The following is a 6841-nucleotide window of genomic DNA, read 5'->3' as shown; positions in this document are numbered from 1 at the left end:
AGTCGGTGTCTCCTGCGCTCATTGTGCCAGCGAATGGGGGCACCGCTGTTGGGAAGGAGGAGTCGGCTACACTGGAGACTAACATGTAGATTGCGTCAGCCTCACATGTGATGTTCAAGCCTGTTCTCGGGGGACCGCCGAGTGCCCCCCTGCAAGCTCCGAAACGACAATTCCAGACCCCGCTACTACGAACGACATCCAACCAGCCCACGGGACTTGCAGGCACACGGAGCAAGACATGCACGGTTCGTCAGAGCATTCAATTCTAAGCATGGAGATGATTCACACTGAGGATAGACCCCCAGTGCACCGACTCGAACAAGCGAGTGCTCTGGTGATCCATGTGGAATCGGACATGCCACTACAGTTGGTGGAGGAGAAATCTAGGAGTGGCATGACGATGCAGGAGACCATCGCATATGAGAAGTTGAGATCGTTTTGCGCTAACATCATGAAGAAGGTGGCTCCACCATTTCTTCAGAAAGTTCAAGTCTCAAACCTCAGGCCGGAGGCCGTACCATTGATGCCAAAGGGGATGACCAGAGCGGTGATGCGCAATGCTAGCGCCAGTGCAGTCAAACCCAAGACGACAGAGAACGTCCTGCTTCAAGCATTAGGGCTGGTACCGAAGGACATGATCGTGGACGATGGGGCTGCCCAAGTGTTGGAGCAATTGTTTGACTCGCTGCTAAGGGCACAACATGTCGACATCATCACTGCCCTTTTCGGCAAGACCGTGCTGCCGCCAGAAGAGCTCGTGAAGTAGGGTACAAAGACGATCATTGTCATGTGATGCAACTGGGGGACACTAGGTGTGGAGAGCTTTCTTGGTTATCCATGAATTACAACCCTCGGATCTTGTGCTAGAATGCGTGTGGGCTTAATAGCCCCGTAGAGAAGAAAGTTAGGGAGTTCATAGCATCGATGAGAGTTAACATGGTGTGTCTTCAAGAGACAAAACTTGATGTATTCGACACATTTGTGGCACTGCAATGTATTGGCCCCTCCTCGGACGACTTTTCTTACCTCACGAAGATTGATACTAGGGGTGGGATCCTTCTCATGTGGGACACCAGGATTCTTTCCGTCGACCTCATCCAGCTTGACACAAAGTTTATAATGGGGCATGTAGACAACAAGGATGGTTTTCTCTGGTGGGTGTCTCTCGTTTTTGCACCACAAGGGGGAGACCTTAAATCTAAATTTCTACCGAACCTCTACGCTAGGAGAGCTCTTTGTCCCAAACCATGGGTGATTCTGGGAGACCTCAACATGATACTTCGGGCGACTGCGAAGAGCAACACTAACATTAATCGGGCAATGATGGGAAAATTTTGGAGATTCGTTGACGACCACGAGCTAAAATAACTGTACATGCATGGGCGTACTTTTACATGGTCTGATGAGAGAAATGACCCCACCTTCACTAAAATTGATAGAGTGCTGGTGTCGGTGGATTGGGAGCTGAACCAATTGGAGCATCTTTTGCAAGTGCTCTCTACTGGAGTCTCTGACCATGCGCCCCTGCATCTATCCACGAGCGCGCACATCCTTAACAAGAAGCGCTTACGGTTCGTGGAGTTTTGGACAAAGCTTGAGGGGTTCGAGAACGCCATCAGAGAAGCTTGGCAATGCGACAATGACATCGTCGATCCATACAAAATACTTGATGCTCTCTTCCGAAAGACGATGACTTTTCTCCAGGCATGGGGACAAAGAAATGCGGGCAACATCAAGATCCTCATGGGAGTGGCAAATTGGGTCATTTTCAGACTCGACCGTGCCCAGGAGCTGCATTCGCTCTCGGATCAAGAATTGTGTCTTACAAGAACGCCGAAGATCGCATTGCTTGGGATGGCCTCTTTTGGAAGGACCATTGAAGAACAACACTCGAGAATCAGATGGCTCAAGGAGGGCGATGCCAACACTAAACTGTTTCAGGCGGTGGCCAATGGAAGGAGGACAAAAAATGTCATTCCAAAGGTGAGGCGTGGCACCTAGATCCTCACTGATCAAAGCAGCATCGAGGACGTTGTTTTCTATGGCTGCGGCTGCCTACTAGGAAATGTGTCTTCTCGGGAACACACAATCGATCTCTAGCACCTTGACATGGCCGAGCTCGATCTCACTAAGCTTGATGAGATCTTCACGGAGGAGAGGTTTGGCAGGCTATCAAAGATACACCCCCGGATAGAGCTGCAGGTCCCGACGGTTTCACCGGGCTCTTCTACCAAAAAGCTTGGCCGATGATCAAACATGACATCATCGTAGCGTTTCTCAAGATGTTTTTGAGGATGGTAGGGGCTTTGGCAAGCTCAATAAAGCACACATTGTGCTCATCTCCAAAACCCCAGATGCACTAGAGTTACGAGATTTCAGACCCATCAGCCTCCTGCATAGTTTCTCCAAGCTCTTCGTAAAGGTGCTCGCCATCCGCGCCAGGAAGAGGATGAACGAGATCGTGAGCATCAACCAATCAACGTTCATCAAGGTTCAAAGCATCCATGAGTTCGTCAAGTGGCACGCAAAATCTATGCTTCCAAAGTGCGAGGTACCTTCCTCAAGCTGGACATCTCTGGGGCTTTCGATTCCCTTTCCTGGCCATTCCTATTTGAGATTCTTAGGAAGAGAGGTTTTGGCTGGAAAATGACTGCAGTGGGTTTCCACGTTGCTATCCACAGTGAGCAGTAAAATCATTGTCAACGGTGTCCGGGTAGATCTATCGTCCATGCACAAGGGTTGAGACAAGAAGATCCGGTCTCCCCTCTCCTATTTGTGATCACCATGGATGCGCTTTCGGAGATCTTATGCAAGGCAACAGAGGTAGGCATTCTAAGCTTTTTCCGAGGAATCTCCGCACTTCAAAGACTCTCTGTCTATGCCGACGATGTGGCTAAATTTATAAGGCCTTCGCATCCAGACCTCATATGCGTGAGAGATCTGCTTGGCATTTTTGGTGAAGCTTCCGGACTCCCTATCAACTACACCAAATTGGCGGCCATTCTTATCAAGGGCACTTGAGAGGATGGATTAAGGGTGACAGACGTGCTGCACTGCAGGCTAGTAATTTCCCCTGCAAATACATGAGCATCCCGTTGGCCATCAGGAAGCTATTCCGCGTAGACTGGGAGCAACTTCTTCAGCAGGTCCGAAAGCTTGGTCCGACATGGTGGCAGGGAATGATTTAGAGACCAGGACGGTTGATCCTTGCGAAGTCGGTAATATCTGCTAGACCTATTCACCAGCTACTCGTGCTTAATGCGCCAACCTGGGTTTTTGAGGAGATTGATAAGTTGTTGAAGGCCTTCTTTTGGGCTAGCAAGGAGAAAGCTAATGGTGGGCTTTCCTTTGTGGCCTGGAACAAGGTGTTCCGTGCAACTTGTCTAGGAGGCCTGGGTGTGAAGGACCTCCGTTTGCACGCCATAGAGCTCCTTGTTAGATGGAAGTGGCTTCAAAGAACTAACCCTAGCAGGCCTGGGCAGGGGATTCCAATGGTTGATGACAAGGAGGCCAAGCTTGTCTTCAATAGCATGGTCAAGATCTCTCTTGGTAATGAAGAAAAGATCCTTTTCTGGAAGGATAGGTGGCTGCATGGATTCACGGTGGGCGATATTGCACTTGACCTGTGGAAGGTTGTTGCCACGAGGGCACGCAACTCCAGGACTGTCGAGCAAGCGATGATAAACAATGCTTGGACCGAGGATGTGGCTAGAGATATTAACTTCAGTGTGAACATACAGATCGCTAAACTTTGCCATGCAATCTCAACTGTCCCGAGGAATGAGGATGGGCTAGACCAATTCCACTGGCCTACTGAGGCAACAGGAGTCTACACTACTAAGGCTACCTATAAAATACTATGCATGGGAAAGGAGAGACCTGTCGCGCTAGAGTGCATCTGGAGGAGTTGGGATCCCCTACGCTGCAAATTTTTTGTGTGGCTCATGTTGCAATACAGGCTTTGGACATCTCACACAAGAGCCACATATGGGCTACAACACGAATCTTCCGCATGCTTTTCCTGCTTACAAGACCAAGACAACATTGACCACATCCTGTGGCACTACGTTTACGCGACAAAAGTTTTGCATTGATGCTTTTCGAGCCTCAACCTCAACATCCCACCTCCCGCCTCACCTGGCAGGTTCACAGACTCATTGTTCGATCAGAGGAGGCTCTTCTCAGGGAAAATCCTTCGTGGCTTCGACTCCTTCATGATCAAGACTGCATGGGCGATTTGGAAGCAAAGAAATGCGAGAGTTTTTAACACGACTAATAACTAGAAAACCCCTACGCAAATAATCACGCATGTGCTCGACAAGATCAAGGATTGGAAGCTCGCTGGATTTTGTGTAGGGGGTTTAGATCCTTTTGTGAGAAAGCAGCCTTGTTCTTTCCTTGCTCCTGTCGGTGTAACTCACCAATTGGAATGTTCGTATTCTAATTGGTGTCTTGTAAACTCTATTCTTCCTTCTATAAAAATATGGTACGCCATCTGCGTACTCTCGAGAAAACCCCTACAATGATCATGTGTATATGGGCATCACGCCCATAAGAAAAGAGGCCGAATCCTTCCTGCGCCTACTACTATTAGTCCACCCATCGACCGTTATCCAGCATGCATCTAGAGTATTAAGTAAAACAGACTAATTCTTGGATAACGATGACATGATGTAGACAAAGTAAACTCAATGTTAGGGCATATTTCTCCATATGTGGTTTTGGTAATTGATAACGAACCCTATGGACTAATGGTTGCATTGAGTTATATTCGAAGGATTTGTCCATAGGCACTTCTTGAAGTCCATCTATTGGTTTGAAGGAGTTTATATGATGACCAAGGTGGTATTCAAGGTATTATCCAAAGAATGGTCATAAAGACAGAAAGTTGATCAGGACTAAGACAAAGAGTAAATCAAGTTGATCACCACACAAAGCACACAAGATGTGCCGAGAGGGATCAAGTGATCCCATGATATGGCAAGCATTGTCCATTACGCTTTTGTGTACTAACCCATGATCTTCGTAAGAGTTCCATGTGGGGTTAGGTGTGTGTCCATGGGATTGAGTCAAGAGTAAGATCTCATACAAGCCATGGAGGATGTCGTTGATTGGTGATCATCATCACGATTGCGGTGTGCAAGTTCAAGTGGAGCATCACAAAGATATCTTGCTTGAAGCTTGCCTTCCATTGTGGTGGCAATGGATTTGTGAAGATGTGCTGAAGAGTGGCTCACCCATAGTGAGTATGGGGGAGCAATCAACTAGTCTTCATGAAACCAACACATTCAAGAAAGGTGGTCCATCTTGAGGAAGCCAAGATCATCATCATCTAGCTCAAGAGGACTAGGTGCAAGGTATAGGTTTTCCCTTGATAGATTTTTCTATTTTAGGATAGATTGTCATATTTTCAAGGTGGGCTCTCAACTGAGTAGCTTGATCGTATCATTCGTTGAGGGCTCAAACCATTTGCATACTTCCATCATATTTCTTGGTTCTTGTTTGGTGTTTCTCTTTGTGAGTTTTAGAGCTTATGGTCATCTTCATGAGAAGCTCGAGTTCATCAAAAACGGAGTCCATATGCATCTTCTATGATGTTTTTGATGTTGGAAGGTTTTCCTGTTCTTCATTCATAGAGGTCTCACATCTCCCTGTTTGGATAGCTCTTGTCGTCCTTAATTCAACAAGCTTGAGTTTGCTCAATTTGGAGCTCATATGCAAAAGTTATGGCAGTTCTGGTATTTCCTCGTCTCTTCCTAACTGACCAGTTGTACCGCTGCCATGGGCAGTTGTACCGCTCAACCTCTGGGCGGTTGATCTAGCCAAACACTGGTCCACAGCCAATCAAGACTTTGTTTAGCTGCGGCAGTTGGGCGGTGGTGGCCCGGTTGTACCGCTATATTAAATATAGCCGGAACTACCGGTGTTCCAAGAGGTTGTACCGCTTGGGACTTAGCCATGCCCAACGGCCAAGTTTCTGTTTTGGTGTGGTTCTTGGGCGGTGGTTGGGCGGTTGTACCGCTATATTACATAAACCGGTTGTACCGCGTGCATTGCCGGTAGTAACGCCCGTGTGTATTTCTGCACATAATAGGCAGATTTGCGGGGACCTATTTAAGGGGGTCATCTTTCCCAATGGTTCCCCATCCTACTAGATCATGTATTCCCCCATGGTTGACCTTCTTAGAGCTTGCTAACTCTCAATCCCTCCAATGCTTCTTTCTCGTTTTTGAGGGAAAAGAGAGAGGATACCTAGATCCACATTTCCACCAATCAGTTTCTCCTCTATGTGAGAGGAACCCCTCGGATATAGTTCTTGGAGTTCTTACTGTTCTTCTTTGTTCTTCCTCTCATTTTCCACCATAGCATTCGTTGTTGTGGTGGGATTTGGGAGTGAAGGACCTAGGCACTGCGTGTGCCCTTGCCATTTCATTTGGTGCATAGGTTTGAGTTCTCCACGATGATAAATGGAAGTGAAGTTTTAGAAGCTTATTACCCTTTGGTACTTGGTACCCTAGAGATTGTTCTTCGTGGATGCTTTGGCCTCCTATAAGCTTAGTGGTGCCTCAGACCTCAATCATTGTCGTGTAAAGCTCTAGGCAAGCGTCGGGGTCTCCAATTAAGTTGTGGAGATTGCCCCGAGTATTTGAGGTCATCTCGAATCCATATTCCATTATAGTAAAGCTTCGTGGTGTTGCTGGGAGCCTCCAATTAAGTTGTGGAGATTGCCCCAACCTTTTTTGTTTGGGTTCGGTGACCGCCCTCGAGGGCCCCTTAGTGGAATCGTGGCATCTTGCATTGTGCGAGGGCGTGAGGAGATCACGGTGGCCTTATTGGCATC

Source organism: Hordeum vulgare, chromosome 4H (assembly GCF_904849725.1).
Source record: "Hordeum vulgare subsp. vulgare chromosome 4H, MorexV3_pseudomolecules_assembly, whole genome shotgun sequence".
Classification (NCBI taxonomy): Eukaryota; Viridiplantae; Streptophyta; class Magnoliopsida; order Poales; family Poaceae; genus Hordeum; species Hordeum vulgare.
Note: the sequence above shows the minus strand (reverse complement) of the source record.